Raw genomic sequence first — 11,959 nt, 5'->3', positions numbered from 1 at the left:
ATCTCTTCCAACCCTAAGCTCCATTGTTGCTCTAAGCTCCATTTTCGCCCGATCTCTCTCCCTAGCCAATCAAACTTGTTGATTTGCTCGGGAGTGGTTGAAAAGGCCTCGATCCACACTTTCACCAAGAGAAATTTGATCCCCCCACTAATCCCTTGCGGATCTTGTTACTCTTGGGTGTTTGAGCATCCTAGACGGTTGAGGTCACCGCGAAGCCATAGTCCATTGTGGTGAAGCTTTGTGGTGTCGTTGGGAGCCTCCAATTGAGTTGTGGAGATTGCCCCAACCATGTTTGTAAAGGTTCGGTCGCCGCCTCCAAGGGAACAAATAGTGGAATCACGGCATCTCGCATTGTGTGAGGGCGTGAGGAGAATACGGTGGCCCTAGTGGCTTCTTGGGGAGCATTGCGCCTCCGCACCGCTCCAACGGAGACGTACTTCCTCTCAAAGGGAAGGAATTTCGGCAACACATCCTCGTCTCCACCGTCTCCACTCTTGGTTATCTCGTGCCTTTACTTGTGCAAGCTTATTTGTATCATTTCACTTGCTTGCTTGTGTTCCTATCCTTGTTGCATCATATAGGTTGCTCACCTAGTTGCATATCTAGACAACCTACTTTGATGCAAAGTTTAAATTGTTAAAGAAAAGCTAAAAATTGTTAGTTGCCTATTCACCCCCCCCTCTAGTCAACCATATCGATCCTTTCACACACCGTTTGGGAGAGACACACATGAACTGGAATTTATTAGAATACTTTATGTGCTTCACTTATATCTTTTGAGTTGGATAATTTTTGCTCTAGCGCTTCGCTTATATCTTTTAGAGCATGGCGGTGGTCCTATTTTATAGAAATAATTGATCTCTCGTGCTTCACTTATATTATTTTGAGAGTCCTTTAGAACAACATGGTAATTTGCTTTGGTTATAAATTTTAAATACTAAAGAAAAGTTGGATGCTTGATAGTTGTTTTGAGATATAAAGGTGGTAATATTAGAGGTGTGCTAGTTGAGTAATTGTGAAATTGAGAAATACTTGTGTTGAAGTTTGGAAGTCTCGTAGCATGCACGTATGGTAAACGTTGTGTGACAAATTTGAAGCATGGGGTGTTCTTTGATTGCTTTCCTTATGAGTGGTGGTCGGGGACGAGCGATGGTGTTTTTCTACCAATCTATCCCCTAGGTGCATGCGCGTAGTGCTTGGTTTTGATGACTTATAGATTTTTGCAATAAGTATGTGAGTTCTTTATGACTAATGTTGATTCCATGGATTATACGCACTCTCACCCTTCCATCATTGATAGCCTCTTCGGTACCGTGCATTGCCCTTTCTCACCTTGAGAGTTGGTGCAAACTTCGCCGGTGCATCCAAACCCCATGATATGATACGCTCTATCACACATAAGCCTTTTTATATCTTCCTCAAAACAGCCACCATACCTACCTATTATGCCATTTCCATAGCCATTCCAAGATATATTGCCATGCAACTTTCCACCATTCCATTTATTATGACACGCATCATCATTGTCATATTGCTTTGCATGATCATGTAGTTGACATCATATTTGTGGCAAAGCCACCATGCTTAATTTTTTCATACATGTCACTCTTGATTCATCGCAATCCCATACACTGCCGGAGGCATTCACATAGAGTCATATTTTGTTCTAAGTATCGAGTTGTAATTCTTGAGTTGTAAGTAAATAAAAGTGTGATGATCATCATTAGAGCATTATCCCATGTGAGGAAAGGATGATGGAGACTATGATTCCCCCACAAGTCGGGATGAGACTCTGGAAGAAAAAAAGAGGCCATACAAAAAAAAGAGAACGGTTCTTTTAGAAGATCAAAAAGCAATCACTATACCGTGTTGTGGTTCTTGATGCGTAGGTAATAATGGTTCTTGCTCAGCCCGTAGCAGCCACGAAAAACTTGCAACAACAAAGTAGAGGACGTCTAACTTGTTTTTGCAGGGCATGTTGTGATGTGATATGGTCAAGACATGATGAGATATAAATTGTTGTATGAGACGGTCATGTTTTGTTGAAGTTATCGGCAACTGGCAGGAGCCTTATGGTTGTCTCTTTAATTGCATAAGATGCAAGCGCCATATAATTGCTTTACTTTATCGCTATGTGATAGCAATAGTTGGCGAGATGACCATGTGATGACACGTTGATAAAGATCAAGATGATGGAGATCATGGTGTCATGCCGGTGACGATGGAGATCATGGCGGTACTTTGGAGATGGAGATCAAAGGCACAAGATGATGATGGCCATATCATGTCACATATTTTGATTGCATGTGATGTTTATCTTTTATGCATCCTATTTTGCTTAGTACGACGGTAGCATTATGAGATGATCCCTTACTAAAATTTCAAGGTATAAGTGTTCTCCCTGAGTATGCATCGTTGCAACAGTTTGTCATGCCGAGACACCATGTGATGATCGGGTGTGATAAGATCTACATTCACATACAATGGGTGCAAGCCAGTTTTGCACACGCAGAATACTCGGGTTAAACTTGACGAGCCTAGCATAGGCAGATATGGCCTCGGAACACTGAGACCGAAAGGTCGAGCGTGAATCATGTAGTAGATATGATCAACATAGTGATGTTCACCATTGAAAGCTACTCCATCTCACGTGATGATCGGACATGGTTTAGTTGATATGGATCACGTGATCACTTAGATGATTATAGGGATGTCTATCTAAGTGGGAGTTCTTAAGTAATATGATTAATTGAACTTAAATTTATCATGAACTTAGTCCTGATAGTATTTGCATATCTATGTTGTAGATCAATTGCTCACGTATAGCTTCCCCGTTTTATTTATGATATGTTCCTAGAGAAAACTATGTTGAAAGATGTTAGTAGCAATGATGCGGACTAGCTCCGTGATCTGAGGATTATCCTCATTGCTGCATAGAAGAATTATGTCCTTGATGCACCGCTGGGTGAGGGACCTTTTGCAGGAGCAGATGCAGACGTTATGAACGTTTGACAAGCTCGGTATGATGACTACTTGATAGTTTAGTGCGCCATTCTTTACAGCTTAGAACCGGCACTTCAAAAACATTTTGAACGCCACGGAGCATATGAGATGTTCCAAGAGCTGAACTTGGTATTTCAGACTCATGCCCATGTTAAGAGGTATGAGACCTCTGGCAAGTACTTTGCCTACAAGATGGAGGAGAATAGCTCAGCTAGTGAGCATGTGCTCAGAATGTCTGAGTACTACAATCACATGAATCAAGTGGGAGTTAATCTTCCAGATAAGATAGTGATTGGCAGAGTTCTCTAGTCACTATCACCAAGTTACTAGAACTTCGTGATGAACTATAATATGCAAGGGATAATGGAAACGATTCCCAAGCTCTTCGCGATGCTGAAATTGGCGAAGGTAGAAATCAAGAAAAAGCATCAAGTGTTGATGGTTGACAAGACCACTGGTTTCAAGTAAAAGGGCAAGGGAAAAAGGGAACTTCAAGAAGAATGGCAAGCAAGTTGCCACTCACATGATGAAGCCCAAAGCTGGACCCAAGTCTGAAACTGAGTGCTTCTACTGAAAAGGAAATGGTCACTGGAAGTGGAACTGCCCTAGATACTTGGTGGATAAGAAGGATGGCAAAGTGAACAAAGGTATATTTGATATACATGTTATTGATGTGTACTTTACTAGTGTTTATAGCAACCCCTCAGTATTTGATACTGGTTCAGTTGCTAAGAGTAGTATGTCGAAACGGGAGTTGCAAAAATAAACAGAGAATAGTTAAGGGCGAGGTGATGATGTGAGTTGGAAGTGATTCCAAGGTTGATAATATCACCATCGCACACTAATACGTCTCCAACGTATCTATAATTTTTGGTTGTTCCATGCTATTATTATTCTATTTTGGATGTTTAATGGGCTTTATTTTACACTTTTATATTATTTTTGGGACTAACCTATTAACCCAAGGCCCAGTGCAAATTGCTGTTTTTTGCCTATTTCAGTGTTTCGCAGAAAAGGAATATCAAACGGAATCCAAACGGAATGAAACCTTCGGGAGAGTTATTTTTGGAACAAACATGATCCAGAAGACTTGGAGTGGGCGTCAAGAAACAAACAGTTCACGTGGCAGGGGTGCGCCTACCCCCCTTGGGCGCGCCCTCCCCCCTCGTGGGCCCCTCGTGGCTCAACCGACCTACTTCTTCCTCCTATATATACTCATATACCCTGAAAACATCCAGGAGGACCACGAAACCCTATTTCCACCACCGCAACCTTCTGTACCCAAGAGATCCCATCTTGGGGCCTTTTCCGGAGCTCCGCCGGAGGGGCATCGATCACGGAGGGCCTCTACACCAACTCCATGGCCCCTCTGATGATGTGTGAGTAGTTTACTTCAGACCTTCGGGTCCATAGTTATTAGCTAGATGACTTTTTCTCTCTTTTTGGATCTCAATACAAAGTTCTCCTCGATCTTATTGGAGATAAAATTAAAATCACCGAGAATGAGCCAATCTTCACAGTTGGGGATATCAAGGTCAAACAGCCAGTTGGTGAAAATCGTCCGAGTCGGATCTACACATGGTCCATATATATTAACTAACGTCCATGAATCGTTAGATTGCGTCGAGGTGAGCCTAACGCCGAGCGCAAAAGTTTCAGAGAAAATAGGAGTAGCAGTGAAAACCGAACTCATCCAGATAGTAATAAGACCACCTGAATTCCCAACAGAGGGCACAAATTCAAACATATCAAAATTTTTCGGACAGAACTTCTTAACAAAAGAAGCATCAAAAGAGTCGCACTTAATTTCTTGTAGACAGACTACTGAACACCCACTAATTTCGATAGCATTGCGGATCGCCAACTGTTTCTTTTCAGAGTTGATTCCACGAACGTTCCAACAAAGAACATTCCACTCCTTATTCTGCGGCATCTTCCTAGTGTAGCGTCAGATCAGCCTCCCCTTGATCTCCCTCAAGGAGTTTCTGAGAACTCAGATCATCAGGTGGAATCCCACAGAGAGTAGTGCCAACAAATTGCAGCTGTGGAATAGGAATCGGGGGAGGTACCTGGTCACCTGTCGCGGGTGTGGCACTTGTCAGCAGATTGGCACAGGGAGCCGTTGCCTTGGAAGAGCAGATGACAGAGGGCGCGCCCTGCTGCTTGACCCTGGACTGCCCCTTCTTCATGTCAGTGCACTGTGGAATTCTGAAGCCATCATATTTTGTGGAGCGAGAGCTGCGGCGCAGGGAAGTAGTATCAATAGGGGCCTTTTCCGCCGCGACCATCCTCCGAAGATACTTATTAGTGGACTCAGCAGCAGGCAAGGCAAGCACTGAAGTAGCAGGAGCTTCCACAAAAGTTTCAGACACCACCTCATCCCCCATCGAAGCAGAGGGGGGTTGTGGAGCATACCTATCCCAGATCTCCAGCGGGATGAAGACGGGCAGCTCAAAGCGAACATTCAAAGGACGGCCAAAGCCAATGCTCACAGCATATCTACCTCTGGTAACTGCCTGAGTAACAGCTATATAAAATGCGAGAGGGTTTATCGGCAGGCACCCATGGCACAGAGTAGAAACAGAGGAGACTACAGGTCCCTCAATGCAGCGAGTGAACCGGCCCAGAGAAATCACCCAGAGAAATTGCAGGAAAGAGAAATCTTCCTCAACTCCCACCCTCATCATGTGAGATGTGCCGATAGCTCTAACAAAATGTGCTCCAGGCACTTCCCTGCCATGGATTAGAGCATTTGCAGCTTCCTCAACTTCAGAATATACAGACCATTCACTCTGCGGATCATCAGAGATGTTACTTTCCTGCTCCACTCCGTCCATGAGCGAGGGGCCAGTATATTGGAACAAAGTGCGAAAGTTGAATCCTTTGTATGGCGGGGGTGCTACCGGCCAAACACCCCACCCATCATTCTGCTGCTGTTGGGGAGGAGCTTGTTGTTCCCAGGCCGCATCTATTTGCTGTTGCAGCATCTGCTGGTGATCAAGCAACCACTGCTGCGCTGCTGTCAGATAGGGTAACTCATAGGGATGTGGAGAAGCATTCATGGGAGGCGCCTCGTCCTCATTACCAACCAGTTCAGGAAGAACGTTTCTGTCATTGAGAACATACACCGGAACGGACCAGGATCTGCCCATGCCCGGCAAGGTGCCAATGCGTTTGATCAAGGGCCAACGATATGTTACTCTTTAATGAGTTCATCAGAAGGCAGTCATTAGTTGAGTTGCCGATCAAGGGCCGTTCCTTCACCTGGAGTAATATGCAAATAGATCCGTTGCTGGAACAACTTGACTGGCATTTTACCTCTGTGAATTGGGCCGCGAAATATCCAAACACTGTCGTTATGCCCTTGGGTAAACCCACGTCCGATCACGTGCCCTGCTATGTCAGCATCCAATCCAAAATACCCAAGTCGAAACTTTTCTGCTTTGAAGACTTTTGGATCAAGCTATCGGGTTTTTTTGATGTTGTCAAACGATCATGGGGCAAACGTTGCTATGCCCCAAATGCAGCTGCAGTGCTATGCAAGAAACTCAAAACACTTCGGTACGACCTCAAGCAGTGGAGCAAGAAAAACTCCAGACTCTCGATGCTCATTGATAATTGCAATAAAACCCTCCTAGAGATTGATGGCTTAGAGGAGAAAAGGCGATTGTCCACTCCCGAGACCAATTTCAGAGTGATCCTAAGACAACATCTTCTCCACTTGTTGGACTGCAAGAAAGCTTACTGGATGAAGTGTTGCACAGTCCGAAATTTCAAATTTGGAGACGGTAACACGAAATTTTTTCACAGGGCGGCCACTGAACGGTACCGTAGAAACAGCATTGCATCTCTCAAACTGCCGGATGATTCGGTCATACATGATCACGTAGGCAAGGAGGCTGTGCTTTTCCAGGCATTTAAGGAAAGACTTGGGTGCTCCCACCAGACCCACATGAAATTTGATTTGGCTCGGATCATCAAGAAGGTAGATGGCCTCCAAGCTCTATCTGTCCCTTTCACCCATAAGGAAATTGAGGAGGTGATCAAAGAGATGCCGGCCGATCGTGCTCCAGGCCCGGACGGTTTCAGTGGTAGCTTCATCAAATCGTGCTAGCACATCATTAGAGGTGATTTCTATCGACTGTGCTCGGAGTTTCATGCAGGTACACTGGACCTTGAGAGCCTGAATACAGGTTTTATAACTCTCATCCCTAAAATTCAGTCGCCAGAAACTACTAACGACTATCGACCAATCACCTTGCTGAACTGCTGCCTTAAAATCCTGACCAAGCTCCTCGCTAACCGTTTGCAACGAGTTGTTCTCAAAATTGTACATAGAAATCAATATGGCTTTTTGAAAGGCCGCTCGATTCAAGACTGCGTTGCGTGGGCGTACGAATTCGTTCATCAGTGTCAAGCCTCGGGGCGTGAGATTGCGATTTTAAAACTGGATTTCGCTAAAGCGTTCGACACGATTGAACAAGCTCCGATGATGGAAATTATGAAGTGCATGGGTTTTGACGATCGATGGCTTGGGTGGATCAAATGTTTATTCGGGACGACTAAATCCTCTGTTTTACTCAACGGGACGCCGGGCAGACAATTTTTTTGCTTGCGTGGGGTGCGCCAAGGAGACCCGCTCTCTCCACTTATTTTTGTGCTAGCTGCAGATCTACTGCAAGCTGCCATCAATGACTCTTATAGAGCGGGTAATCTCCATCTGCCAATCCCAACTCAGGACGAGAATTATCCGGTGATACAGTACGCCGATGACACAATCCTTGTGTTGCCCGCTGAGGAAAGCCAAGCCAAAACCATCAAGTCCATCCTGCAAGATTATGCGTCGTTGGTGGGGCTGCACATAAACTTTCAGAAATCAACTCTCATTATAGTCAACACCGCAGCGGCCACCACCGCACGCTTAGCGCAGGTCTTTGGCTGCGCCGTTGGATCCATGCCATTTTCTTACCTAGGGTTGCCCATGGGAACGGCCAGGCCGACTGTCATAGACCTCATGCCGCTGGTGTCGTCGGTTGAGCGCAAACTCTCCACAGCAGCCTCTCTGCTTGACCTTGGCTCGAAGCTTACACTAGTGAACTCGGTGGTCACCTCCCTGGCAATCTATGCGATGTGCTCCATCAGGATCCCCCCGAAAATACTTGAGCATTTGCATAAACTTCGGCGTTACTGTCTTTGGGCAAAGAACACGGATAACGGTCTGAAGTCCGTCTCTCTGGCAGCCTGGGAACTAGTTTGCAGGCCCAAGAACAAGGGTGGGCTCGGGGTGCTCGACCTAAAGATCCAAAATCAGGGCCTGCTGCTCAAACAGCTACACAAGTTCTATAACCGCATGGACATCCCATGGGTTGATCTCGTGTGGAACACGTACTATGAAGGCCTGGTCCCGCATGCTTCTGGTCCGTGTGGATCGTTCTGGTGGAAGGACATCATGAATCTGGCGCCAACCTACAGGGCAATCACCTCGGTTGAGGTGGGGAATGGGAGCTCATCTTTGTTCTGGAAAGATGCCTGGCACGGTGACATTCTGGCTGATAGCCACCCCCGACTATTCTCCTTCACCAGGCATGAGGATGTATCTGTCAAAGTGCTCCTGACGTCGCCTACGCTCGGCCAAAACTTCCATCTCCCACTCTCGGTCCAAGCTAGAGAAGAGCTGGATGATCTTCAAGCCACCCTGGCCTCAATGGAGCTCGCGGAGGTGCGCGATGCCTGGCGCCTGATTTGGGGATCGGAGGAGTTCAACTCCAGCAAATTCTATCTTCATTGTTTTCGAGACATGGCAGCGGATGAGGCATTCAAATGGATCTGGAAATCAAAGTGCACCAACAAGTGGAAGGTTTTTGTATGGCTGCTCCTTGCGGATAGGCCGAACACTCGAGGTTTGCTCAAGAGGAAACATATGAAGTTGAGAGATGACAACTATGCCTGCCTGCTGTGTGATCGTCCACCCGAAGAAACGGTGGAACACTTGATCTTTCACTATGACTTTAGTAGCGCATGTTGGGGAAAGCTGGGGATCACATGGCCTCTGCATGGCAACCGGGTGCAACTTTTGCATGCAGCTAAAACCACATGGGGGAGACCAATGTTCATGGAAGTCTTTATTATAGCCTCATGGAGCATCTGGAAAGAACGCAATAGTAAACTGTTCAAAAATATGGCGCCGACCGTCGAGGGATGGACCCAGAGATTCAAACTGGATTTCGGTATGATGAGACACAAAATCAAACAGGCCTTGGTGCCTTTTGTTGATCAGGTAGTTGATCAGTTATAGCAGCATAGCCTTGTACCATTGATGTATAGGGATATCTTAACTCCTTCTGCCCCCATGTAATCTCTATTCTATGTAATCTTGTGTCTTGAATAGTAATACAAAAGTCAGTGGGGGGCTGCCCCCACTGTCCCAAGCTTTCAAAAAAAATCTTATTGGAGATCTATTTGATGTAACTCTTTTTGTGGTGTGTTTGTCGAGATCCGATGAATTGTGGGTTTATGATCAAGTCTATCTATGAACAATATTTGATTCTTCTCTAAAATCTTTTATGTATGATTGGTTATCTTTGCAAGTCTCTTCGAATTATCAGTTTGGTTTGGCCTACTAGATTGATCTTTCTTGCAATGGGAGAAGTGCTTAGCTTTGGGTTCAATCTTGCGGTGCTCGATCCCAGTGACAGAAAGGGAAACGACACGTATTGTATTGTTGCCATCGAGGATAAAAAGATGGGGTTTATATCATATTGCTTGAGTTTATCCCTCTACATCATGTCATCTTACTTAATGTGTTACTCTATTCTTATGAACTTAATACTCTAGATGCATGCTGGATAGCGGTCGATGTGTGGAGTAATAATAGTAGATGCAGGCAGGAGTCGGTCTACTTGTCACGGACGTGATGCCTATATACATGATCATGCCTAGATATTCTCATAATTATTCACTTTTCTATCAATTGCTCGACAATAATTTGTTCACCTAGCGTAATACTTATGCTATCTTGAGAGATGCCACTAGTGAAACCTATGGCCCCCGGGTCTATTCTCATTTATATTAATCTTCCGTTAACAAGCTATTTCTATTTCCTTTTATTTTGCAATCTTTACTTTCAATCTTTATCATAAAAATACCAAAAAAATTATCTTATCATCTCTATCAGATCTCACTCTCGTAAGTGACCGTGAAGGGATTGACAACCCCTTTATCGCGTTGGTTGCGAGGTTCTTATTTGTTTGTGTAGGTACGAGGCACTTGCGTGTGGCCTCCTACTGGATTGATACCTTGGTTCTCAAAAACTGAGCGAAATACTTACGCTACTTTGCTGCATCACCCTTTCCTCTTCAAGGGAAAACCAACGCAGTGCTCAAGAGGTAGCACACACTCCCTTTACCTTCGGGATTAGTGTTAAACATAAAATAAATGTTATTTCGTGTTTGCGTTGAGCATAAATATGATTGGATCATGTTTATTGCAATACGATTATTCATCTAAGTCAAAGAATAATTGTTGTTCTATTTACATGAATAAAACCTTCTATGGTCATACACTCAATATAAATGGTTTATTGAATCTCGATCGTAGTGATACACATATTCATAATATTGAAGCCAAAAGATGCAAAGTTAATAATGATAGTGCAACTTATATGTGGCACTGCCGTTTAGGTCATATTGGTGTAAAGCGCATGAAGAAAATCCATGCTGATGGACTTTTGGAATCACTTGATTATGAATCACTTGATGTTTGCGAACCATGCCTCATGGGCAACATGACTAAGACTTCGTTCTTCGGAACAATGGAGTGAGCAACAGACTTGTTGGAAACAATACATACTGATGTGTGCAGTCCAATGAGTGTTGAGGCTCGCGGCGGGTATCGTTATTTTCTGACCTTCACAGATGATTTGAGCAGATATGGGTATATCTACTTAATGAAACATAAGTCTGAAACATTCGAAAAGTTCAAAGAAATTCAGAGTGAAGTGAAAAATCATCGTAACAAGAAAATAAAGTTTTTGCGATCTGATCATTGAGGAGAATATTTGAGTTCGAGTTTGGTCTTCATTTGAAACAATGAGGAATAGTTTCGCAACTCACGCCACCTGGAACACCACAATGTAATAGTGTGTCCGATCGTCATAACCGTACTTTATTAAATATGGTGCGATCTATGATGTCTCTTACCGATTTATCACTATCATTTTGGGGTTATGCATTAGAGACAGTTGCATTCACGTTAAATAGGGCACCATCTAAATCCGTTGAGACGACACCATATGAACTGTGATTTAGCAAGAAACTTAAGCTGTTGTTTCTTAAAGTTTGGGGCTATGATGCTTATGTGAAAAAGTTTCAAATTGATAAGCTCAAACCCAAATCGGAGAAATGCGTCTTCATAGGATACCAAAGAAAACTGTTGGGTAGACCTTTTATCACAGATCCGAAGGCAGGATATTCGTTGCTAAGAATGGATCCTTTCTAGACAAGAAGTTTCTCTCGAAAGAAGTGAGTGGGAGGAATGTATAACTTGATGAGGTAAGTGTACCTTCTCCCGAATTGGAAAGTAGTTCATCACAGAAATCAGTTCTAGTGATTCTACACCAATTAGTGAGGAAGTTAATGATGATGATCATGAAACTTCAGATCAACTTACTACCGAACCTCGTAGGTCAACCAGAATACGTTCCGCACCAGAGTGGTACGATAATCCTGTTCTGGAGGTCATGTTACTTGACCATGACAAACCTACGAACTATGAGGAAGCGATGATAAGCCCAGATTCCGCAAAATGGCTTGAGGCCATGAAATCTGAGATTGGATCCATGTATGAGAACAAAGTATGGACTTCGATTGACTTGCCTGATGATCGGTGAGCCATTCAGAATAAATGTGTATTCAAGAGGAAGACGGATGCTGATAGTAGTGTTACTATCTACAAAGCT

The 11,959-nt window shown here is 44.1% G+C and overlaps 1 pseudogene; it reads left to right on the top strand.

Moving 5' to 3' along the window:
• The first annotated feature begins 7,984 nt into the window (after nt 1-7,984).
• Nucleotides 7,985-11,959, top strand: part of LOC147972382 (uncharacterized) — a 242,583-nt pseudogene continuing 238,608 nt past the window's right edge.

This window comes from Triticum urartu, chromosome 5A, assembly GCF_056163025.1.
Source record: "Triticum urartu cultivar PI428250 chromosome 5A, HENAU_Tu73, whole genome shotgun sequence".
Lineage (NCBI taxonomy): Eukaryota > Viridiplantae > Streptophyta > Magnoliopsida > Poales > Poaceae > Triticum > Triticum urartu.
This window is presented reverse-complemented; position numbering and strand designations above follow the sequence as displayed.